This window comes from Nesoenas mayeri (genome assembly GCF_963082525.1).
Source record: "Nesoenas mayeri genome assembly, chromosome: 2".
In the NCBI taxonomy this organism is placed as follows: Eukaryota; Metazoa; Chordata; class Aves; order Columbiformes; family Columbidae; genus Nesoenas; species Nesoenas mayeri.
Window position 1 is genome coordinate 93,064,126 of NC_137543.1, and position 27,517 is coordinate 93,091,642.

The following is a 27,517-nucleotide window of genomic DNA, read 5'->3' on the forward strand; positions in this document are numbered from 1 at the left end:
TAATAGTGTTTACTGCTGTGTAATAGTAATTTTCATTTTTTACTGTATCTAATGACTTTCTGATGACTCAAATTCTCTGTAGGGATACCAAATCATTACATTAAGGATGAGTGATTTTAGTATGCAATGACTGATCAGTACAATAATATGTAGACTCATGCTTCAGCTAGTAAATTAAATCATTTACACCAGAGTGTTTGTCAACCAAGAGAGTTCTATTACACTGCTGCATTATAATGTAGAGTCTGTTCAAAATAAAGCACATGCCATATTAAATCTGTGCTACTTTACATACAAAATCCTTAAGGAGCAAGGGTTTATCATATAGTAAGACCATGGAGAAGGACTGGTTTTCACAAGGAGTGGATAAATCCAGAAATTCTGGCACTAATTTGGAAAAGCATCATGGGCAACATACAGGTATGAGTCTACTAAGTTGCATTAGACATCCAAATATCCCTTGAAAACTTCATTTTGCTCTTAGACCTATAGGAGTTAAACTGGCCACAACCAGAGTTTGTGAACTTTCAGATAAAGAAACAGGTGACCCAACATCAGGACTTGATGTGATCACCCCATCGTCCCCACACCATGACGAATAAAAGGGCAGTTTACTTTGGGATACAAATACTTGACGAATCTGCTGAAATTAAGTGGTCAAATGTCTCTTTGGTAAATAGTTCATCACAATCTTATTTTGAGAGACTAGATCAATTCTTTGCTTGAATAGGACTTAAAATGGAACCTCTCACTGCATTTACCACAATTTTCAGGTGTACAATTTGGTTTGGGCCCAATGATTATTCTGATGTCAAAATGTTCAGAAGAACTGAGAAAACACTTTAGTGCTTTACGAACTTCTTTTTTTAGTGTTTTGCTGGGGGGGCCTGATTTCCAGTAACATGAAAGCATCAGTTTCTATTCACTATAAATTGAACAGAGGGTTCTCTACTTTTGGAAAAAATCAGACCCCAAAGTCTCAAGGTTATCTCCCAAAGCCAGAGGCCATACACCAATATTAAACCATTGACTCCATTGACTTTGACCCAGTCACACTCGTATAAATACATGCAATGAATCAGAACCCTAGTTTGTACTGATACACTATAATGCCAGCCAGAAAACACCTGTAGGGACACAGCGTTTCCTTAGATGAATTTTCCCTGTTGCCTTGTGACACATCCTGTGACACACTCAGGAGGAAGCCTTGGAGGATAGTAGGAGATGCTGCGTGACATTTGCTGAGTTCATCTCCCACATGTGGCACCTTTACTGTCAGAGGACTCTGAACTTCTCATAATGGGAGAGAGTCATGACAGATGGAAAGGCTTGCTTTGTGAACATATTTAAGCCCACATGAGTATATTGCTTTTCAGGAACTTAATGACTCATTCAATTTTTACACTTGGGATATCCAGAGTCACAAAAGCAGGGGTATTTTGACTTGTGAAGTCTTCTTCATAAAAATGTTTTCTGTGTTGCTGCATAAGTATCAGATTTCTCTGGCAAGAACTAAAGAGTCAAGTTATCATGACTAGTTTACTACTTAGTGTGTTTCACTGAAAGGCGATTAATGAACGACATGACTGGTAGCAAGTCAACAGTCTCCAGTGATGCCCTAACACCTAATTCAGTGGGCATCTCCCCTGCAGAGGACGAGTCCACATCCATAGCTCTACATGACTCATCTATTTCTCAGCAGGAGCTTCCCCATGAGCCACCTCCAACCAGAATGGCATCCTGAACTTTTTGTTGTTATTTACCTAAGCACCCTTAAAACAAAAGGCACAGCAAATGTTTTTGAGCCTTTTGTTTAAAATATAGGAGTGTTAAAATATCTTAATAATCTGGAGGCTTGCCAGCTTGTAGGCAGGCAGTAAGTGCGGTTTAATTTTTGCACAGAAATCAAATATTAGCAAGGGGAACATGAACACATACAGAAAGACTGCTCATCTGGCCAACATCTGGTTTGATGGGGCCATTATTTCAACAAGTACTTACAGGCAGTTTTTTGTTGTTGTTCCTTCCTCCCAGAGCAGCTACAAACTAGTAGTAGAGATTAAAATTTCCATATAGTTCACACACACACAGTTGTTTTGTACAAGTTGCCCAGAACTCCTAATACTTCCTCTTCACTCCCTTCTTTTTTTTTTTTTTAAAAAAAAACACTATTATATTTAAATAGACATGAGGGAGAAGTGAGAATAGCAGTTAAAATTGTTACTTTCCAGTACATTCTTGTATTACAAGTTATGACAGTGTTTATTACACATGTTTAACGAAAGAGCTAGACTGCAAACGTGAAAACACTTCCTCCAGGTGTAGGCTGGGAGGTGAAACCAGCCATCTTAAGACTCAGAGGCTCTCGGTTTCACAAAGGCACACATATTTGGAAGTTCGGGTGTCCCACTGCTCATGCTGAGCCTATTGATCTCCATCTGGATAGCTGTGTCCTTTTTTTCCCTACCAGAAGAGTGGTATTCTTCCTGGAATCATTTATGGTCATAGGCAGATTTAAATGCACTTATTGCTACATGCGCAGGTGTGTTTGTGTGCTTCCTTCCATAATGCTTCTTCTGTCTCTCAAAACAGTGATAAGTGTGTACCTTTCTAGATAAAGTGGGAGCCATCATGAGTCTTGTGATTAAACTGAGCCTGTGATATCCACATATGCTCTGCTGGATGGTCTGTATCTACAAGGTCTTCTAGTGTTGCAAAACATTCAAAAGCTTCCAAGAATAACCACGTTCTCAAAGTCGGCTATGGGGAAGCAACCGACCACCCTCCACACAAATTAAAAATATAAAACCCAAGAATAACCTGGGTTGTAGATTGTAAACTAGTGACAGAAAAAAAGAGCAATGCTGGAGCAACTCTGTATGCAAATATTAAAACGAGATGTATCTCCATCACTGCCCTGATCAATCTGCTTTTCATGGTAATGCCATTTCTTCTCCTAGTAGCACCACCTGTCTTTATGTTGCTTTTCTTCTCTAGCATGGCTGTGACCATTTCTGGAGTTGCCTTAATGCATAAGCCAAAATTATGGTTTGACTCCCCCAGAAGCAGTTGCATGGTAAGTATGGGTATCCATTTATTACAAGTAAGCCATCCTACACAACTTTCACATACAAATGGTGACAAAGGCTGGTCTGCCTTGCCATGAAAGCTCAGGACTCTAGTTTAGATTTGAACTGAAGCTCTCACTTTCTATCTCAAAATCTCACCTCACCCAGACCAAACACCTCAGCTGACCAGAGAGTGACACAGAGCATGTCACACCCCCTGCACATGGTGCAGCCTGGCCATCAGACCTCTGAGGCAGAGGGTCTCCTCACCCCCACGCTCAATTCTGCTGGTTGCCTGCAAACAGCTTTCTCCAAAACAGGCAGGATGATGGTTCCAACAATTTTTTGGATGAGGAGAAAGGAGAAAAAATGAATCTGTGCAGCTATTCTTGTCCATTGTTGTGGTATGGTGCATAGTTGTCATGGGGGAGTGATTTAGGGTTCTGCTTGCTGCAGAACAGTGTTTAGATTTCATAAAGAGAAACATGACCTTAAAGAGTTCGGTGGCAGGTTTGCTCTATTATTTACTGCATGGAGGAGATATAACAAGCCAAATGTTGCTTACCTTCTTTCCAGGTGCATGTATCTGTTCACGAAGCAAACCTTCAGGATTCTTCTGTCCCTGATGACTGTTCGCTCCAGGGCTGTGTTTTGAAGCTCTGGAGGCAAACTCCCAGGCAAGGCTTATATCCATCACGATGCAAACATTTAGGATTCTTCTTTCCCTGATAACCATTTGCTCAGGCGCCTGTACTTAGAGTTCCGAAGGCAAACTTTCAGGGGAGACCCATAACCGCATGCAAAGCAGACTTTCAGGAAACAAATTCTCAGGAAAGAAAAATTTAATGGCCTAAAACAGCAAAAGGGCTGGCTCAAGCTGGGTACCTGCACAGAGATCTGCCTAAGCATAGAAAATTACAAACTTTTATATCTTTACAGACCGTTCACACCAAGATCCAGTTCAACAGCAAAATTTCACCACCAAGTCCCTTGCTCCCCGTTGGACCCTTTTTCCCTGACTCCATGTGGGCCTCTGCTTTGTTCAGTTGTAGACATTGTTTTTGGTTCATATCCTTGAAGGGGCCGTTTTGTCTGGATAGATCCTTTCTTCTCAGCAAAGTGCAAAATAGGGCCCACTTTGCAGATGTCTGTGATGTCTCTGCATTAGCCTTGGATCATTGCTTTCCCAGTCAGTCCTATTTTTCCCAGCAAAATGTGAGCTAGATTTTACCTTCCAGGTGTTTAGTGTAGTCTGCAGTTGCTTTTGGTAAATACAAGCTTAAAATTTTAGCAAATCTAGTCTACTAAGTAACATGAATCAAAGAGTATATTAAAAATCATACAGACTTATATCTCTAAATAATTGATTACATTTGGTATGCATCTACTTAAGCTAAATGGTTAATATTGAACTTGAATTGGGCTCATCCACTGACCTGTGAGTAGTAAAACCATTGTCATACAGCTCACTTATTTTGCAGAGAGAGCTCAGAGTGGGCTCATCCAGGCCGTCATATTTATGGAATGAAGTGGTTGACTCATAGTCAAATTGCATACAGTAGGAAAAGTATTCACGAGACTCCCTGTGCCCACAAGCCACCGGCATTCAGTGTGCCATTCTGCTTCCCTGTGGGTCTCCTGGAAGGATTTCTTAGCCTGGCTACAGCTCAGGCCTTTACCTCATCTGGAGCCTGGACCAAACTGCTGCTGGTTTGGCTGGGGGGTAGGAGTTGAGTGCACCCACCACAATAGTTTCCCTTCTGAAGGTGTTGCTACATCTCTAACTGGTAGTAGTCTCAGGTTTGGGGGAGAGCTAGCAGGTGCATGTTTGTACAGAGAGGCTTGCATGGAGCAGAACATAGGAAGGAGATGACATCTTGCCAAGAAAAAAAAAAAAAAAAAAAGCCAAAAAAACTATATTCTATCAAAGAAGATGAGAAAACGGGTGTTCTTCCCACCCCAACCAGAGGAGCCATGGAGTCAGCTGGGAAGACAAAACCTAGACAATATGTGACAGGTCGCTTTGGTAGCAGGAAGGTGACAGTGCAGCAGCAGGGCTGAAACATAGAAATGAACTCCAGTAGCTGTCTCTGCAGGCCTGGGTAAGGCTCTTTGCTGCAGGGAAGTCTTCTTCAGGCTTTCCTTGCGTAAAGATATTGCTAACACAAGATGTCCAGAACATGCCTGGGGATCAGCTTTTCTTTAAACGCCTTCATGCAACTTGCTACCTTTCACTCTCTCTCTGTGCTTTCAGCAGGCTGCCTCCACGCTTACAGCAACTTTGGCAGCTCTATCAGCAGCTGCTTCTGTTTTCTGTACATCTCAGGCTATAATTAGTTGGTTATTTCTCGCCTCTGATTGACACAGCTCCCATTCCAGAACAACACAGAATGTGTTTTCGTCACTTTGCATCTTTCTCAAGATGCCATTAGTGGGCAACGTGACATGATGTGAGGTAAATCACACCACAATGCCATAAACACAAGGGCAGGGCCAGGTTCACAGCTCCATTGTTGCAGTTTCACTCTGTAGGAGACCAGAGTTGCATATTCAGCCCACAGTGTGGTCATAAGACAACACAATGGAAGAGCACTCATTTTGATTACTAGAGAGCACTTGTGCCATAGGAGTGTATTTATGTTCTGTGAGCAAGTAAATATAAGGTATGAATACACACACAAAGAGGAACAGAGGTGGAGTTTCTATGGAAACTCAAAATTCCTGACTTGTATAGTTAAAATTAACCATATCCTTTGTTAATGGAGTTGTGGGGACAAAGAAAGGTTGTTTTATATTTTTTTTTACTTTTTATGTGTGAAAACTTTCAATTATCTTTCTCTTTTCATCTCTTTCACACATGTTCATACACAGTTTCTACATTATATACATCATATATACAATGTGCACTGTGTAGCTTTCCTAGATCCCAATAACATTAACAAGAGTTACTGATGTAAATCTCCCATTCGTTGTTGGGACAATAAACCTCAGAAAGTGCAAAATCACTGCATTAAATTAATTTTTCTTACTAGTGATACAAATATAGGACAGTAATATCCAGATTAAATAGCACACAGAAACTTAAAGACTCAGTGTTGCTGGATATCATGCATCATGCACTTATCTTTCTGTCACGCAACACTGAGAGAGAATGTTCTTAACAAAATACATCTGCGTTTCTCACAGCAGCATCTCTTGCTAGGAAGATGGAAATAGCACTAGTACTTGAAAGCTTTCCACATTAAAACAGCCAGTGATTGCCTTTTGCTTACAAACTTTGGTTTCAATTGTGCCATATATCACACGCTAAGTAGAAGTGGGACTGATCAGAGTTTGGACAGAGGACCTTCAAGAAAAGCTTTAGTACAGCAGAACATGGTATTAGTGGATGACTATTGAACCACTACTCCAGCTGTGACCCACTGGTGCTGATGGAGGTGCTAGTTTTTAAGAGAAAAATAAAATCACTGTTCCAGCCCTTTTTGATGAGAAATAGTAATATATTGCTTCCACTTTTGCACAGAGCTTGGCCTCAATTGTGTTGCCATGTATAACTCATAGAATCAGTGCACACAAATTCCATTAGTAGCTGCAAAGTACTGTCAGGTAAGGAGTAAACTTAAGGACATCATTATTTCCATCCACAAACAACCAACAGATAAAACAATAAAAATTAAGCAATGGGAGGATTTTGATGCCCTGGGATTGGGAAGGAGAAAATTCTTCCTGATAAAATTACAGACATGGTACTATTATCATAATAAGGCAGAGTGATATCCTTATTCCAACCCCAAATGGTTTATTTCAGCAGTGGGCATAAAGTGAGCCTTCGTCGTACCATCTGTCAGGTACCTTTGGGATCTGACAGCATGGAAAGATCATTAAAAATGTACGAAGTTGCTGTTTACATTAATAAAAACACAGGTTCAAAAATTAGGTTGAAAAAGCAACAACATTGTAAACATGCCTTTAAAACTAAAGCCATTTCCTCTTGCAGTGAAACGTGTGGTTTATTTTCATCTGTTAGGATGTGACTACATCAAACCTGGCTTCTGCTTCCTCACTGTGCCACCCTCTAATGGAATTTGCACTCACAAAAATGAAGTGTGCATTGTACAGAGGACTGTCTCTGCTCTTTCACCTGGACAGAAATAAAGCTCTCATGTAACTGTATTTCAACTCCTGTACCACTACTTCCAGCATTCATATAATGAGAGTTGGGTAAAATTAAAGCCTATAATAAGAGTATACTATTCCTTTTTTAAAGGCTGACCTGCAGTTCTGGTTTACAAACCAAATGACTGTAGTCAGGCACATTAGTGCTTTAACCTTTTTATTACATTACATACATGAAAACAATTAAGGCTGGGATTCTTTCCAATGTATTATCATTTTCTGTTCCCTCTGGCCTTTTTCCATCCATTTCAAAGAAAGTACATAGCATCAACTGAACATTCTCTCTTGTTTTATTTTTTTGTTTCTTTTCTCCTTAACAACTGTCGCGCTTTCAAGATCAGCCAACTATAGAGTATCATGCAGCAACAGCAGCCGACAGCAGTGGCGGCAAAAACAACAACAAAAAGTTTGGGGGTTTAAAACTCCTCATAAAATTAAATCTGAGATTTAAATTCTCCCTCATATTTTATTGTCTTTTCTTTTCTTTTTCCTGTGGTAAATGGTAATTAGAGTCAATAATCTTTTGCTGAGAGAGCACCTTGTCCTCGCAGTGTTTATATCATCATCATCAAAGATCTGCCTTTAGGCCCTGGCGTGTTAATAATTTAAGGTGTGCACAGCCTAGTTATAGCAGGAAGCCTAGTTATTGAGTTTGTAAACCAGCTGATGATTTATGGGAACACCTTGCATGAGTCATGCTCATTAAATAAAATACTTCAGTTTAATAAGGAACATGGGGTAAACAGTTCTTCCCGTTACAGGGTGACTGTGCAATTGGAAATTGCTGAGCTTTGTCACCAGCCTTCGCCACTGATATTTTGTCTTGATTGTAATGTCAGGGTCAGCTTGTCTGTATGCATGTGCACACACAAGCATGCACATGCACGTTTCCCCCCAAAGTAGAGATAGAAAGTCTTTCACTGATGTTCTTTTTTCCTCCCACCCTCTCTGTTTCTCCCTCTCTCTCCATACAGCTGTTTCATAACTTACCCTCTGATAATGAAAATGTTAAATCTCTCTTTAAAAGGCTACTAATTAAGAAAACAGAAATGTTCATGGAAATAAAATTACAAGGGGAAAAAAATCAATATATGGTTGTTAAATGTAGCTTGCATTTGAGAGCCATAACCATATTTTACTTTTAAACACTAGAGTTAACTCTGACTCATTAGAAATTCCTTGGGAAATTGAGGCAGTAAAAGCCCCACACATTGGCCTCTTCTGTTTTACCAGAAGCAAACACGCTTTGCCCACCACTTTAGAAATCCACTGTATCTCCAAGAGATTTCAGTGGGGTACGTTAAAGTGTCATCATCTACCCTCAGACAGCAAACATGCAGACAACATCATCTCCTTCTTATTGTCCACATTTTTCAGCTTTTCAGAAACCAGGGCACGGTTCCTTGAAGGCACTAAAATCCAAAGCCAGTACTGGGAGAAGAAGGAGTCGGTGCAGCCATGGCTGGTGGCTTCACTAGGCTGGAGGCTGCTCCAGGGCAAAATTGCCATTGTCTTCCACTGGGGGGAAGGTGAGACTCATAGAGTTACAGTATTTCTATGGAATAAGGGGAAAAACAAATTGAGTAATAACATCAAAGCAGCACATATGCTTTTCTTGATGATTTTCAGTCTTATCATGCCAAACCACAGGCAACTCAAGTGGGTTCAGTTAAACTGACAAACAAACAATAATAAATTAATTTTCAAAAAAAACAGACAACTTTTCCCAGGAATCGAGTATTAGCAAACATGCTATTACCCCTGCAATATTGATTTTTGTGTTCTTTATGGTTCCTTTTTTATGTACTTTTCTGTATTCTTTTCACATGGGTGACACAGTTGTAAGTTTAATTTTCTGAGGAATAACTGAACATCCTCAAATATAGACAGGCTGTCAGGCATCATTAGCAAATTTGTTAGAGAATATTGGGCCAGACTCACTTGTGGTGTAACTTTTAGATTTAACAGCACTATGCAAGTGAGTGATCTGACTGCCAATTTGTAAATAATGGTTTGAGTCCTCCTTTTTTCCAGGGAAAATAAAGTGTGAGATAACAGAGTACACACATCACTTAGGCCACCTCTCTGAGGTATTTAAATACTTTCCATTGCTTGGATGTTTCCTTTTCGCAGTCTTCTGTATGTTTTCATAACACGCATGTCAGCATAGGGGAGCACCATGATATCATTTTGCAAGGGGAGAATAGGGCACAGAGAACCACGGGCGAGAACCACAAATGGAATTAGGCACCTCAGTGGTGAGGGATTCAGGACTTTCCACTGACCCATGCAAGTCAGATGCAGAGGCAGAGCCACTCAAGGACAGCACTGCCACTGCAAAGCTGAACTGCACAAACAATCAGATCAGCTGGCAGAAAAGACATGGCGGCCACCACACTGCAAGGGATGCAGCCCCATGGCTCTGCTCTGAGGTGTCCACTTAATGTCTTAAAGGACAGGAACAGCAACAGTTAGGGGAGAGCAGAGCAAGCAAAGGCTCATTATGGGTTTGCCTCTTTTCCTGTTCTCTCCCTTGAAATAGCCACTCCTGGCCATCCTTAATAACAGCACACCCAGATGGCTGGACCTTCAGGGATTTGAGTTGTTCTTTCAGGCATACAAGTTGAAGGGACACCCAGAACTTGACTTCTTAGTGTGTAAGGACCTTAACCACCAAAAGCAAAGGTTTTTTTCTGCACAGCAGGCTCACATAGGATTACTCAGTCCTCCCTGCAGAGGCTGCTGGCCGCACAGCTGCAGTGACCTCAGGTGGGTTGCACAGCCCCTTGGACAAGTCCAGGGGCTGCTCTGAGCCCTGTGCTCCTGCAGCACACTCCCTTGCATGCACTAAGGAGTCTGAACTGCAGCAGCAGTACTAAACGCATCCTTGGTTGCTTCCAGATTTCAGTTGTCTCCAAGTCAGGTGGCAGCTCAGTGACGTGTTTGAGAACGTAAATTTTGCAACTAGTAGGAGTTAGGCATGTCCTCCTCACCAAAAACTGTCCAAGTCACTGACTCAGAGGCACACAAGAAGCCTGGGGCAGAACAGAGAGAAAAAATCAGCTTCTTCAAGGCCCAGAATGAGTGCCCCAATTCATAAACTTGTCTTCTAAAAGGGAGAAATCTTTACAATCTCTCAACCATGACACTCCTTACTCCTGGAGGCTATAGCAAAGGTGATGTAGGAAGGAAAGACACCAGACTGGGGGAGGAGTATCCTTTTTACAATTCAGTCATTGTACATGACTGCTTTGGACTTTTTTTTTCACTCTTCAACTTTATACAGTATGGGTTGTGGTTGCTATTTCATAATCACACCAAAGGCAGAAAACAAGATACATTTCCTTCTTTATGCTGGTCTTAGTGGATGTAAGAATTGCATCAGCTTCACCTCCACGAAAGTGACCATCTTCTTCTCCAGCAGTATCCCAGAGATTGTAGTCAATTGCCTTTTGCACTGTGACAGTGCTAGCAAAATACCTTCCTGATGCTACCTGTGAGTGTTATAGAAACTACTACCACATTCAGAAAAGCAGTTTTATGGTGTTATTTCTATTAGGGCATTAGTCTGAGGGCATAATAGGGCAAGGGATTTCAGCCAGACAAGAAACGGGGAAATTCTTCCAAACCTGGTAATACAGATCAGAACTGAAGTATGATGCTCTTGACTTCATGTGTACTTCTGCCCATCTTGATTTCACCTTATATACAAATAGTTTGGATCCTATTGAAGTCAATAACATCTTGAGCTTAAACTTAACCTTAGGTTGAGCTAAACCGAGGCCATATGGTATCTCTAATTTCCAGCACACTGCTCCCTTCTGCTCTTCACTTTATCCTTCCTAATGCTGAGGCTCAACCAGCCTTAGCCATTAATATTTTGAACAACAATAGATATTGAGACAGTCCTGCTGTCTTCCATTGCAAATATCAGGGCTACACTTTCCTCTTTTTGGCTCAAGTCAATGGCAAAAATTTTGGATGACATAATTACTGACGTCAGCCAGCAAAAGCAATAATCTGAACTAAACGTCTCCCATAACATTAATCTCAGCTGCTATGTGTTCCTGACCCCTGTCATGTAATAAAACATAATCTCCAACCTCACCTCACACCAGGAGATTGGAGGCATGATTAGCTCCTTGCCTCTCTGCAGAGTGACACTCTCCTACTGCCTTGTGCCCACAATAAACAAATGGTTGACAAAAGAGAATCACATTAAACTGTTTGCATCCCTCTACCCAGAACTGGTGAAGAACAGCATAGGAACCCATGCCCAAGCTGCACTAAGGAGGAGTACTTCCACTACTAGAGGCCAGCAAATGCCTTTAGACAATCTGATTTGCTGTAGGAAAAACATACCATTGTTTCTTCCCTCAGTGGTAGATAGGTATGTCAGCAAGTGTCTTCCTTTGGAGATGGACAAACTGGTAATTACGATTATTTGCATCGGAGTAATACCTAGAGACTATATCCTTACTGTTCCAATCTCTACAGCAAACTATCTGTACAGCCAATGCAAAGGATTTTCAGCCTAAGTACAGGAACACTTATGTTTCAGGTTTTGGAGGTTTCAAATGAGCTGACACAATTTTGTGTAGTCCTTTGAATTGAGGTCAAAAACAGTCACACGACATAGAAAGAGGAACAAGCATGAGTATGGAACTCAAAATGCAAGAGAAGAAGCTAAATTAGGCCATTAACTTATAAAGCAGGTGTTGACTAGAAAAGGATTTTGGCAGGATCTGAGCAAATTGTAGATTATATAATGGAAAGATACAAAAAAAAAAAAAAAAGAAAACACAAGGCAGTCTCCTATACATTCACAGGCAAGTGAACGTACCTCGGCAAATTCATCCTCTAATTGGCTTCAGTTAAGTTCTCTATTCAGAGTGTCTTTGGGATAATTCAGAGTGCCACTAGGATGCCTGGCAATCAAAAAGCTTCTGGGACTTAAGCAAAGCAGTCACAGAAATATCCCTAATGAAACATCTCCAGAGTAACAAAGAATGTAATACAACCTCACCTGGTTTTGAAGGCTGTTTGTCAGCAAGGCTCAACAGGACTGCACTCCAGTTTAAAACTGAAAAAAAAAAAAAAAGAAAAGAAAAAAAAAAGGGGGGGGGGGAAGAAAAGAAGAAAAAAAACCCTGCTGATTTAACTATTGGGTTTATAAATATGGACAGAAATAAACCATGGTGAAAATAGTGAAGTCCATAAAACACTGGAAATGATATTAAGTACACCATTTATCATATTCTGCACAAACATGTCCAGAAATTGCAAAATGAGCTCATGCTCAATATAAAGGGAGCAAGGAATTTCAGAAGTCTAATATGAAGCAAATGTTAGCCCTGTATTTCCTCATGTTCTGTTTGAACCAAAGGCAACTCATATTTGTGCTGGGGCAAACTCAGAACCTGACCCATCAGTGACTTTGAAAGCATGGCTCCAGATGAGCAGCCAGCAGACAGGGTCTAGGTACCTCCAGATAAACATCTTTTCTTGGTCAACAGAAGATAAAGGTACAGAATAGCATGTAATCCTAAAACACTCAGAAATCTTAGTCATAGCCTTCAGTGTTCAGCCAAGGCATAAAAACAGAGCTAGAGATGTTCCTTTGTAGATAGTAGTGCACCCCACTGGAGATAAGATAACCAAGCAAGTGATTCTGTAATAAATAGTGTGAGTAACATAGAACAGAATCAGTGAAACAACAAGATATTCCTGAAAATTTTTGGTACATGACTGATGGATACCTATGTGAGTTAAAACAGAAAGGTCACCGAGTAAGCTGCCTCTTATTTGCTGTCGTCTTCTAGCTCGCTTTTGAGTGTTTTGATAAGGTGCACAGCACGTAGCAATGGATTAACAAATTATAAATCCTAGTTTGCTTCACATGCATTTCCAGATGTTAGAAATAGCTAGCATAGATTATAAGTGGTTCGTCTGACCAATTCTCTTCAATTTATCAGTCAGGAACATCATGCCAAGCCCACGCTATGCAATGTCAAACAGCCTGGCAGATGGCAAATGATAAAGAACTTGATAACAAAAAGTCTTGGTTGATTAAAAAGGTTGGTATTTGTCATCATTAGAACATCAAAACACACCTCACACCACTTTATTAGGCTCACCAGTTTGGGGCATGTAGGTAGCAGACAAATCACAATCTGCCAACTTATTGAGCAAATACAATTAATTCTGAGGTATAGTTACAGGAGAAGGTTATGCCAGGACAAGAGCAACATCCAAAGTTGCCAAATAGCTACTATCTAAATAGGAGAGATTTCAGCGAGTAAGTATTTGGGAGCCTGACATACTTATGACTATTGTGGCTGTGCCAAAGTCAAATGCAAGAGGCCTGCATTACAGGAAGGCCTGCAGGAGGACCTGGAGCTGCCAGCTGTACCTTGAGGACATCCAAAAGCAGTTGGCATGGCTCCTGTGCTGGCAGAAGCGACACATGCCCACTGACAACAAAACCAAAATGCAAAGGCGACACAGATGCCAGGTGCTGCTGAACAGATGCTGGAGATGAGGAGCAGAGCACATGACGGCAGAGTCCCGGAGGTGCTCAGGATGTGGTTGCTAACCCAAGCCCCATGAAGCTGAACAGCCTCTTGGCATTGAGGGGCTTCTGGTCTTCTCCCTCGCCCTTCCACACATGTATAATATGTGCATTCATTTGAGCACATGTTTTGGGGGCAGCAAGATCAGCTATTGCTACCTGGGGGGAAAACATCCAGAGAATTCAGCTCTCAATTACTATTATTTCAAAGGACTTCTTTGTAATATGACATATAATATAATGAAAAGCAAAACTTTTTTTTTTTTTTTAGGAAAAGGACCCTGGGGAGGAAACATTATGGCAGCCACTGGATCTGGCCCACTGTTGGGCAAGCACGTCTCAGGCACATATCAAGGACAGTGCACTTAATATTTGCCATGTCATGGACATGAGACACACAGGCTGAAGTGAACTCTGCACAGCTACATCCACAAACATACCAAGTGTATTGTAAATTGCTTCAGATTATCTGCCTGGAGATTTTTGAAGGATTGAGTTTCTCAGGGATACAGATAGGGACACGGCCTGCCCAGAATCTTGCAAGAAAAGCAGATGCAGATCATCGTGGTGGGGGAAGCTTTTTGAGGGATCCAGCGGGGGAAGGACACCAGAAACCTGACACATCATGCAGAGTGAACTGCATGGGGAGTGCCCATGCTGTGATCAGAATACAGTGTGCAAAGAGAAATGAAAAGCCCAGTAGGTGTAGGGCACGTGGTTGGTAGGTTGATGCCCTTGCTGTTGCCATACCTTAGCAGTTAGGGACAGGTCAGCTCACTAGATTAAAAACTAACACACAGTACTTATGCTGAGGTCAGACTCCGAGTTGCAATGCAGATGTACTCTGACTCAGACTGGGGAAATAATTGACATGGGAACAATAATGAGAAAATCAATTGCTAAGTCAGATAGCATCGACTGCAATGAAAATTTTGTGCATGGAGGATTTGCAGGATAAAGACCCAGGTTTTCTTTTAGGCTAGATGACTTGATAGAGATGCAAGAAACGATAATGTGGTTAATATTGCTGTCCTTGTTCCTCTAAGCTTCCAGCTGGAATTCAAAAGGAGTATGGCCTGATGACTTTCTAGGGTGATTCTTCAGCCAAAGTTTTAGGCTGTGGTTCTGTAAATGTTCAAAGATATGCATGACTAGGACCTTGTGAGACTGGAATTTTATACTAATGGCCTGGGCCACTGCACAGTTTCATTAAATTTAACATTAGAGCTAAAGTATGAGCAAAAAAATGCACCTCAATGTTATCCTGCATATCTCTGCTTGTATGTGGGACACTTCATCACACAAGGCCCACAGCTCTTGTGCTATTATTTGCAGCAGTTTGCAGCTGTACTCAAAGCCTTTAATCAGTGCTCCATTAATTCAGGCAGCATCCGAAGTGTAAAAAGAGCCACCCTTTCCCCAAAATGAATACTATCTGAGAACACTTAATAACATCATGAGCCATTCACTCTGTTTCGCATGATGTTATCTTCATCTTCTGTCAACAGTATCTACTGAAAGATCGATAGCAATCTTAAAGAAATGTTTATTATTGTCTTGCCTCTCACACCTGCCCCATAGTAGGTTTGCTCTTTGTCTCAGAGGCAATAAAAGTGCAGCAAACTGCAGCAGTGACATGCCTTCATTTTACGGTGTTGCATTTTTGTTACAGGATTACAGTATTCATTAAAGACCATGCGTACATCACCACCACTATTTCTTGACTTGGAAGAGCAGAGTAGTTGTCCACCAGGAGCTCTCTCCAGAAATACATTCATAGGTACTTGTGCACGCTTGATAGAGACATAACGCACACACACACAAACAAAGAAAAAAAAACCGCCAGGCATGGGTTTAGCCTGGATATATTGATGAGTATGAAATACTAGGATTAAAATCTTCCCCGTGAAACGAGGCGGCTCAAACAATTTAGGTGCAAAGGTGGCAAAAGCGGAGGGGGGGAGGGAACGGGGGGGAAAGGGCGGGGTGCGCGTGTACGTGTGTGGATACCCCGGACTGTTTTAGCAACAAACGCGGCGGAGGCTCCCTCCCTTCCCCGCATGTGTCTCTTCAGAGGGCGGTTTAAGGTGCGCCCGCCAACACGCCCCGTTTTGCGGGTCTCTCCCTGTGCGCACCCTGCGCCTGGCGCGGCAATGCGCGGCGCTACGCGGCCTTTCGCGGGGGGCCTCCCCGGGCGGCGGGTGGGCCGTGCCGAGCGGCAGCATCCCCCCCAGGCGGCTCCCGGCTCGGCGGCAGGGGGTTGGGAACATGTCGTGACCGGGACCGGCACCCCCGAGGGCGGGCGGCGGCGCTGGCGGCCCCCGACGGTGGCAGCGGAGAACAAAGCGAGACGGGGCGGGAGGGCGGGGGGCACGGGCACCGGCCCCGCCGGGGAGTGGGGTCATCACCCGGCGAGGAGCGAACCCCTGGCGGGGTCAGGAGGGAGGTTTGCGCCTCCCTTGGCGGGAGGGCTGCGATTTAATCTTCTGTCGTGATTGTCGCGGCGTGTAGCTGCGCGGCAGGCTGCTCATCCATCCACAAGCAGGACAGAATTTACTTGTTTTTGCTCGGCGAAAGAAAGCCTGGGCGAAGCGGGCAGATCGCCCCAAATTAAGCATACCGATTTCCCTCCTGTTACTAAAAAGCCCATGCTCAGGAGAGGCGTGCCGCTTCCCGAAATTGGAGGGAAATGTTAGGACTGACGTCATCTTATCGCCGATATATTTTTTTAATTAGGTGGCAACTAAATGAAGAGTGATGTAGAACATTTGGAACATAATTATCCATTGTGCTGCAGAGAGCCGCCTATAGACTTTTTTCTTTTTTTTTCCCTTTCTGAAAACTACCAAGAACCTGGGGAATTCAAATAATCTTCCGATGCTTGTGCGTGGATGGAGCCTGTCAGACCCTGTGCAAGGGCTACTGACAAACACAAAGGAGCAACAATAACTGCACGTCACTTACAGCACTGCAAGACTTATTCATTCATCGTAACATAATAATTTTAGATGGTCGTTGAAGAGAAGCATACGTTTTGGGCAGACATCAAAAGAACAACCAGGCATTTAGATAAGACAACTAAAACTCAGTTTTAAAGTTTCAGATCTAATCCTGGGTAAAGACCAAACAAAGAGCCAGAGAGCAGAAATTATGTTATTTAAACTGACACCACCTAAATCGGATCCTTTCTTCTGCGATCTCACATAAACACAGTGTGTTCATCACATCCAGCCAGCTTCATTACTATTTATATTACCGTACACTGGCTGCGTGCAGTCAATTCATAATTGTCCAGTTTTTCTAATTAATCACAAAAGATTTTTGTTTTGCCTACAGCTACTTCTGGGGTGACTCACAATGGCAAGCCAAAGCTCATACATCAAACACAGACCCTCTTTACTCCAGCCTTCTGCTGGAGGAGGCTGCTGGGCTCCCCTCTTCACAGTGTGGCTCAGGGGGCATGCGCGGCCCCGGGCGAGAGAGAAGCCCTGCGCTCTGTCCTCTGCCGTGTGACTTGTTATTTTTATCTTATGCTTGCATTCTCAGCCCAAACCCAGCCCTGAGATTTTTGGCAAGATTTCTTAATTCAGAGGGTTTTGTTGCCCTCTCTCTTAAGCACATGCACACTCCCCTCTTCGATACCTGTCCAGCTTCAAAGGAAACAAGCAGGAGCAAATATTGCATAAACTTCTGCACTATCAATATTTTCTTAAAGAGCTCGATGTAACCAGGGGATGTTAGCAGAGGGGCTGAGCCAGCTACTGCATCTCTCCAACTTCAATAGCAACAAGGCTGGTTGTGACATTTGCAGTAGGCCAGGTCGCTGGTGCCTCCTCTGCCTACACCATGAAGAGCAGCTACTCAGATGAATAAATTCTTTTGGCTGCAAGGCGTCTACTTGTGGAAGTCGCGACTTACCAACCTGAGCCAGAGGACAGTGATGTGAATTTTGTTTCTTGTGCTGCCAGAGGTTTAGGCAGGCAGAAGATATACCATGAACAAAGAAATGGGGCAGTTTGGCTGAGAACAATGTGACAATATGTTCTTTCTCCACACATACTAAAAAAATGCAATTCTTATTCAAAAAAACTATCACTATTTTTTTTGTTGTTTGATGAAGTTTGTAATACCAAAAGTCAGCCCAGTTAAGATCCATTGGATTCAACTGAAGAGCAGAAAGCAATAGAGCCACAGTGCCTTTAAAGGGCAATCTAACTTACGGCTACAAATGTTGTTAATTAGGTGGAAGCTTTCTGGTAAGATGCATCTATCAATGCAATCTTCCTTGATCACATTCTGCCCACTGCTGGGTTTGCAAGGAGTCAGCACAGCAACAGGAGAGGAGCATTTTATTAATCGACCCTGCACAGAGCCCCATACTCAGCCTGGGCATTTTGGAGTGAAAATGGCTGTGAAGCCAAAGCTGGTTTCTATTCAAGGAAGCCCGGGAAAGCAAATAGCTACAAAATCAATGTTTTTTAACAGCATGGAGGAGAAAAATTTGGTTTTGGATCTGATGGCATAGAGGAAAGGGTATCTCTGACTTATTACATGAGATTTCAAGTGGGTTTGTTCAGGGAAAAATGTTATGTTTAGAATGCCTGAAAAAATATGAATTCGCAAAAAAAAATAACATTTTCATAAACTTCTGCCACGTAGATTATTTAGCTGGCAGCAGAACCCTTCCTCTCCAGACTCAGAAGTTCCAAAAAATTGGGGGTGAGTGGGAATGGGGCAGGGAGGAAGAAGATTCCTTTTCCCAGGTCACCCAAAGGATAAATTATAATGTAGGATTTCTGAAAGTACTTCCATACCTCCCAGCGTGGCCCAGTTGAAGACATCCTGGTCTCCTTGCTTGGGAACTTAGAGCACCCCGAGTAATCTGCTGTCGTTTTTAAAGCCAGCCAGGAGAAAAGTGCTCCACAGAAACTCCTGCAGAAAGAACGTAAGGTTTACACTTCCGCAGATAAGATAATCTGTCAAAAGAGCAGATTCAAAGGATAACTCATGAGAAATATTTTGAGGGATCAAGCTGAACTGTTGTATTCCCAGGGCCAAACCCTAGTTTTCTACCACAGTGTCTGCTACTTTGCATGAACATGCACAGGGACTGCATTTGACAAGAACACAACCATCAGCCCATGACACCGGCCTCTCAGATGTGCTGCTCTGATGTCAGGGGCAGCCTTGCAGGAGTCACCACAAGCCCTGACAGTATGCTTTGCTTTACACTTTCTCACCCACCATCCCATGAGTTAATGATAGCTAAACCTGCCCTCCTTGGTGTCACCCCCTCTCTAGGACCCACCTTTGTTGTGGCATGTTGGCCATGATCGCAGTTGACACCAGCAGCCCCACCTGAGGCTGCTGAAATCCTGGTGATAGCAAGGCTGTAGATCCTGTGCTCCCTCCTGGCTCTTCTCAGTTGCAGGAAGCCAGATACAAAGCTCATTGAGCCCAGGGGAATATTTTTCAATCGGCTTCAGCAAGCAGGTGGGGCTCCCATGGTCTATTGCCACCTCGCTGTAAAGACTGTAATTTTGCTGGGACAAACTGCTTATTACCCAGTTGCAAGCTTATTAATAACCATGGGCTGTGATTCCTCCTAAGGAACTGAGGGAGGAGTTGAATTAAATGTTATTAATACCAACAATATTGTGCTAACACAGGAAAAATTGTGGTATTAATAATAATAATGTTATCTTAATCGCAGTGTAAATATAAGGTAAGTAGTGTACCTGGCTTCTGAGGAGTGTGGAGCCAAATGATTATTTCCTCTCAGGGCAGTGATAAACAACTCAGTCTTACTGAGTTTACAGTTTTATTAATAATTGGCTTGAAGGGAAAAAAAAATATATAAAGTGCAGTCACAGGTTAACTACGTTATAATTACAGGGTGTCATTTCAGCCCCTGCTCCTGGAGTGGAAGGCACAGTTTTTATCTGATCAGCCTCCATCTGTAATTCCCTACTAGGTTTGGGGCTAAGTATTGCTGTGCTGGTTTTGAAAATGACTAAGCAGATATACAGAGATTGCAACCAGCCCCGGGTCATGGCGAGCTGGCGACAGGTTTGGGAGTAGGACCTGCAGCCATGGGCATGCGGTCACTGGAGCAAAAAGTGGCGGTGGCTGCACAGCCACCAGTGTGTATGGGTTCCCACACTGCCTTGGTAGGGTTTTGGAGCTAAGCCTGGTGGTGTTGCCCAGGGTTGTTTTGGGAATGTCTGAGCTCTGGTGATACGGTGGCCCCAATAACAGCTCCTGTTGCCCTGCTGTAGCCAGGAGAGGGTGTCTCCAAACAGCTTTGGAGATCTCAATGCCCAGTCACCTTCCCAAAGCACTCTGCCTAATTCCTTCCAAAACCAGCAAATAATTGGTCACAGCACATGATCGAAAAAGGGACCTCCAAAAAGGTTTGCTTATAGGCAGCTGCAGCTGCCAAAATCCAAAGCTGAGAGCAGCAACAGGGACCAGTTAGGACTTGAGTGGTATCTTCTCAGGAGAGAGAAGAAATCCATCTTCTGCTGTTGTTGCTTCTTGAATTTTTCACACAGACACTTCCCTGTTTTCACTGGAAAGCTGGTTGTGAAACCAGCCTCCAGAAAGGGGAGGAGGAGTGGATGCTATTTGCATTTTTCAGCTCTCTGTCTCCTCCTCAACAGAAATCCATTCAGCTTCCATAAGGCTCATCCTAAAGCAGGGGTAAAGGTTGCCTCTTTTGCCTTTTCTGTTTTTTCAATTGCGTCAGCCCACACATCTTAGTTAGGACAGGTCAGCCCCCTTTTAACATGTTATCAGGTGTAGGGACACACAGAAGCATCAGGTGGCTTTTCCTACTGTGCTCTCTACAAAGGCTCAGCTAACTTACCCAGTCTCTCATGGTCTGCTGCAGGCAGCAGTAGATACTGAGCCCAGGAAATTGAAATATCTGATCGTGCTCCAGTTTCTTGAGCTTGTACCATGAACTAACTCAAGGCATTGAGCAAGAAAGCCAAACATTTTCTCGTTACACAACTAATGCTTCGCTATCTCCTTGGGGAAAACAAAAACGTTTAAAAGCAAGGTGTGCAGTACCACTCCCCTCCCATCAAACTCAGAAGTCTGTGTCAAGCAAGGTCCCGCTGTCCCTCATTACTCGTGTCTCACACACACTGCAAGGCAGAGTGGAATAGCTCTTCACTTTCCAAGGGGCACTGCAGATGGAAAGCTTATTTGAGAGCTGCTATAAGTACTTCCTAGTGGCATCATATCAGTGGCAGCATTAAACTCTTCCCTTTCAGCCTTTGTGACTTGACTCAGCACCTTCCTTCAAGATGCCCTGGGTCACTTTCTCACTCGGTCAAGGAAGGCCAGAACCCAGAAGGAATATTCTGGCAGTGTCAAAAGGTCCTGTTTGCTGGATCCTTTGAGATTGCAGTGAAGTGAAATGTTTCTCCAAAAGCCAAAAATGCAATTCTCAACATCCAGGCTAGCCCTGGTGATGGGAGTGGGGACAGGAGCAGGGTCCCACTGGTGTACAAGCAGCAGCAGGGGAGACCCTACAGCTGAGCAGAGCTCCAAGGAAGGGGGAGAAAACGTGGAGTTTGCAGAGGACCTTTTTGTAATAACTTGGGAATTTCTACCACAGAGCTATGTGAAGCCTATATCTGTATTTCCTTAACTAAAGCATTCTTCACTTGCATTGTTTAATAGGAAGCAACTCAATATGTTGTACCAGCTGATAATAGGTGCACTTAGTCTCTAGCATCCATGCCCACATTTTTTTTTCCCTCCTTCTTGTCTATGGGCAAGTCTCTGGGGATTACATCACCTCCTCTTGTCTTTTAAATCACTTTTCTCTCAATCTTCACTTCCGCTACAGACAATCTCCATGAAAGGGGTATCCTTGCCCCATTTATCATTACATTATCTTTTTAGCCTGGTTATTTTGTAAAAGGACTTCAAAGGTTGACATAAAGACTGTATTGCTTCAACCAAGCCATAGCTGGGTGAGAACAAGCAAGCCTACCCAAAATTGTTGGTATTTACCCCTTTGCAAAAGGCAGTCAGGCAGTGCTGGAGGCCACTCTGCTGTAAAGCTGCCAGAACCAGGGGTTTCCTCTTATTTGTCTGAAAACCTTTCACAGGAAGCCAAGTAGTACAAGCAGCAAGGAAGGCGGCTGGAAGTGACTTTCTGTCATTCAGGTATTATTGGAGTGGTAAGACAAACATAACATCTTGACATGCCGAGTGGTTTTGCCTGCTGATGATAAGTTGGCTAGTCTTTGACAGAGCACAACTTGCGCAGGAATTACTACTGTGCTGTGTTTCTGCCCCCACACCTTTGAACTCTCCCTAGTTAGTCATCCAGTTCCCCCTAATAGATTCTTTAAAATCCAGCATCTCAGTAAGACCCTTGGTCACACCTGGAGCATAGTTATGTTGCCAATCACAAATAATTTCAAATAGGTGGGGTGACTTGGGAAAAAGATTTGAAGAGCTTCAAATGAACTCCAACATACCAGTATGGAGCTGTGGGGCAGGGAAACCGCCTTCACCAGGATGCTCAAGAACAGATCAAGACTGATGTGCTGCCCAGAGAGAACTGATTTCTGCCTTAAATGCACTCCCTGGATCATGGGGTGTAATTCTGGTTCACCCTTACATAGCTTGCAGTGCACACAAGAGGCCCCTTGCTACATTCCGTGTCCTTCCTTGGAGAGTAGGCCTTATGCTGTGATTTTTTTTTTTATCAGGCTATAGAGGATATATTTTATCATAATGGTTTCAAATCCAATGTGTACAGGCCAACACAAATAGGGTATTACAAGTTGAAGAACTGTACCTCAGGCACCATTTTATTAGAACTAGTGTTTACATCAAACAATACATCCTAAGTACTTCATATTAAGCTTGGACAAATCATTTGCCCGAGGATTAGGGTGTTGCACCATTGAAATGTAATCCTTCTGTTGATTTTTTTTTTTTTAACTGCCAAACCAAACATGGTAAAATCAGTAACTGTTAAAAAAAACACAGAAGAGTGAAAACCTTAGTCTCAATTTGACGTGTCAAATAAAACAAAGGAAAAATTACCAAGGTGAATTTGCAGACAAGTATCTGAACAGCAGGTCGGATTTTCCTCTGTGTAGATCAAAAAAACTCTTCAGGGAAACAAAAAAACATAGCAATGGGTTTAATTGTTCCACCATAGGGGGTGAGGAGGGAAAAGAGGGCTGGTCTGGCTGCTCCCCATAATGCATAGGCAACTCTAGCACATGGGCATTTGTGCTCAGTGGAAAATTTGGGGAGAACAAGCAGGGGCAAAAGCAGTGGCCAGAGCAGGCTGTGTCCCATGAGGTGATGTCCCGTGCCCCAGCAGAGCCTGGGCAGTTGCTCTGCCTCAGAAGAAGAGCAAGAGGGAGATCTTAGCTCTTCAGGGAAAGGGGATGGCCTCTGCTCCCAAAAGTGGAGAAGCAGGTGTTGAGATGTGACACGCAGATGTGTAACACTAGTTGTGAGGAGATGCAGGCAGCAGGGGGACAGCCCCGCAAAAAATTTGCGGTGTTCCATGAATGGCAACCAGGCTTATCCCTGCTGTCTTTGCAAAAGCAAGATGTGCACCCCACATGCACTTCATCCCTTTCCATTGCCCAGGAAAGCACATTTCTCCCTGTGTCTTACATAACCATGGGATTTGCTTTTACATGCATGCACTGCTTGGGTCCCTTTTTAAGAAAAGGCACCCCCAAAGAATGAGTCCCTGGGCACAAATTATGCTTCTGGTGAGAACTGCCATCATGTATTTGAAGGCAAAACTTGACCTCAAGGTGATCACAAAATGCCTTACTTGGCCTCTTAGGGATTTAAGCTCAAGTCAGAGGCAATGGGACTATTACAGAGACACAGTCCCTGATCTGATACCCATAGTAATGCTGTGGAGACTATTCTCAATAGACAACACATAGCAATGGTCAAGGAGGATACATTTCCAACCCACGTAAGAACACATGAAGCACAGTGCAGATATAAATATCTATGGTTGTACTGAGAGCAAGGACTGGGACCATGGTTCCAATGAAAGGAAAGGGAAAACTCCCCTGGACTTCTGCAGGACTACTATTTCACCTGCGCGGTGTTTCTCACCTCCAGCAATGTGGTGGTTCTCACACACTCATGTGGACCTCAGTAACCTCTTCTCTGCTGTCTTTCCCTTCCTTCCTTCCAGATCCAAGTCTTGCTTCCCCTATGAGTGCCTTCCATCCACCCCCAAGCTCTTTCCCTGGTCAGTCACCCCCAGACATTGTTACTAAGCTACCAGCTGATTGAAGCTTCAGGAATCAGGAGAGAGCAAGGGGGGCAGCAATTCTCTATCCCTGCCTCTGCTACTCCTTTACCAAACAGTCTCAGGCTATTCAATCTCACAATTTCTCTAGAGAATCAAGAAGGTGGAAAAGGTGCAATGTCAGAAATCAACATCTTGTTTTGAGTCCAAATGTGCCAATAATTACTTTTGTTGATAATTCCAGGGGAGTTTATATTTGGGAAATCTAGCACACAATACCTCTTAGCAGTGTGAGATAATGTGAGGTGAACTGCTTTGTGCAACCACCAGTGAATGCAAATACCAGCAGACGGAGCACTGGTCACTGGCCTTCGTGACCACAGCTACAGCAAAAACCTGCTCAGAGGGAACTGAGCCCAGTGAAACTCTGCTTCAGTACTAAAGGCATCTGCACTGCACAGCGGTCAGAAACAATGATGTGGATTGTACACAGAATATGCCTTGGGAGGTGCTGATACTTGTCATTTAAGCGTATCTAGATTTCTGTAAGACTTTTTACAGCCAGAATTCTCCAACAAATTACATTTGATGCCTTGTTTTTATATATATGTGCGCTCATGTCTATTCATTTATCTGTTTGTGTATAATACTGCTTCTTTGGGAATGACACACTGAATAGGTCTAGATTTCAACAGAGATGTAGATATAGATTTAAGAGACATCTTAAAGAGGTTACCAAGACTATGACAAGTGATGGCATGTGTCCACATCCAGAATCTATGGGACTGACCCCACAGTCAAATAGGTAACTCTCAAGTTTAAAGCTCCATCCCTTTGGAAACAGAGTCACTGAAGATGACAAAAGAAAAAAAAAAACCACACAACCACAAAGGCTTGCATTCTTGCGTCACCAGAAAGAAAACCAAGTATTATATCTAAGAAACTAACTAGTAATTTGCTAACACACTCACGTAAGTGCATGCACACACCCCAAACTTATTGCTTGTTTTACCATAGTTAAGAAAAAGAAAAAAAAAGTTCTGCTGCTGTCCATGAGTTACAGGCATTGCTAACTAAACTCAGCAGCAGCTCTTTGCCTGCTGAACTTTGTGGCTGCTGAGACACAACACAGATGTGTGAGGGCTCAGCAGCTCAGGCCAGGTGTGAAAGCCAGAGAGGTGTATCACACCCCGCAATCCACCCGCCCTCTCTCCAGCCTCCTGTGCAGCTCACGCCTTGCCGTAGGTGGGCTGAACACTTGAAGTTGTGTTTGCTGTAGAGAGCACACCCTATCACATACCGCATTCCCATGTCTAGGACTTATGGATTCACCAGATTTTTTGTAGGGGCACAAAGCTGCCAATGTCATTGAAAATTCAAAAAGTTCTGCCCAGGCAACACTCCCAGGAGGCATCTAGGTGCCCAAGCATTTGGAAGTCTTGTGGCTGGGATCATGCTTATAGTGTCTCCATCAACGTGTCTGGTTGAGGGGACGCACAAGATGCAGTGTAGATGCTGCCCTTGTCCCTGCCCTTAAACAAAAATCATTGAAAAGTATTAGAGTGTAAAAAACCAGCGACAATAGCAACTACCATGTTTTTCTTTAAAACAGCACAGCTAATCCTTCTGAAAATTAATCTCAGGCTCAAAATTATGCTCTCAGACTCCAAGCATTTTTCTTCGAATCAGAGCATTTTGAGAAAACAAGCCAGACACTGCAAGATGTCTTGATATTTCCTCTCCTTTTGGCCCCATTCTAGAAAGCTGTGGCTCCCAAAACAGCAGAGAAGAGGAGCATGGACTCCCAGAAGCAGGGCTAGTACTAATTGGATCTCCTAGTAGGTCCCACCCTGTCTGCAGACTCTCTAGTACCTCTGAGCAAGGCATAGCTTCAAGAGCCCCACTTTGCCAAGACTCCAAGTAGCACTGGCAGCTGCTGCTAACTTTGCTTTAAGTAGAAATTTCACAGAGATCACATATGGGTTAGCAGTTAAAATTAAAAAAAAAAAAAAAGGGGGGGATGTAGAACCTGAAAAATTAGGAAATTGTAGGCAAATAGGGAACACAGCCAGGAGTATTGCATACAAAGGGCAATAGACATATGGAATAAATTACAGGAGCAGGCAGTGGAAGCAAAGCATGTAAATTAGTTCCACAGACACCTAGGTTTGTTGCTGGAGAAGGAGAGAATAGGGAAGGACGGAAGAGCAGGAAGGTGGAATTCAGAGGGCCTTTTCCTGTTCCCACGGCCTTTTCTCATGTCTCTCTGTATGCTTAGGTATTGCTGAGACCACAGGCCAATAAGAGCATTATATTTTTAGGTACCACATGTACCACCATATCTAGGCATGCAGTTTCTGCTGGTTTACATCAAACATCCACCCTGCCTTCAAAGAGCAGCATCAGGGTGTCTATTGCAAAATAAAATATGAGTGCCTTAATTTCCCTGAAACCTTGAACTCCCAATTTTGTCCTCCTGAGAGGACAGGGGAAAGTATTGAGATATTTAAAAAAAAAAAAAAAAGGCAGAAGAGAAAGACATTCACAAAAGCATGTTCTGACTTGAAAGAGCAAAATACAGTATGCCCATTCATGGGAGGGCAGCGACAGATTTTATAATATTAAAAATAGCTTGGTCACAAGCTGGAGCTGCCAGAGGTAATCTTATAGCACTGGTTTTACTGGCACTTTGATGTCTTACCCAGAATTTAACACTACATTATTCACTAAGAGGTATGTTCCCACCATGGGACGTACAAACATTGCTGCTATTAGCACAAACAGGAGAGCCACATAAACACAGGGGAGAGAATAGTCCCTTGTGTGTGTACACTTTTTATAACAATGCTGTGTAGTTAATTTTGGGGGGAGTTATTTTTTCCCCTTGAGCCCCACCAGGTTCACTTGCGGTGATGGGGTCGTAGCTGTGGATGGGTTTGGCCCCTGGCCCCAGGCTCCTACATCAGGACCAAGGGGACATCACCCCATTGATGGGACAGAGGGGAGGCAAGACAGAGCTGGCTTGCTGCAGTGGAGGAGACACTAAATACAGGCGAGCTTTCTCCTAGGTTGCACAGGTATTTTAAATTACTCTGGTGCTAATAAGACATTTACTGTATCCCAAAAAGCAGCAGGAGCAGCTGCTGCGGACAGAAAGAACCATCCTAGACTGTGTATATTGAAGATTTCACATGATCTGTGAAGAGTTTTGTATGAATTATATAGAGAGGTAGGAGACCAGCACGGACAATCTAATTAGCAGCTTGCACAAGAGGGCTGAGGCTGCTGAACGCTGCTCCAGTCCTTCACGAGGGGAACCGTAGGTCACCATGTGGAGTCTCCTCCGCCTCCCAGGGGATACCTGTTTCCATGCGTATTCTCACTTTCTTTTGCTACAAGGTGAATTTGGGATAAAACACAGAAGATTTTACAATCCTG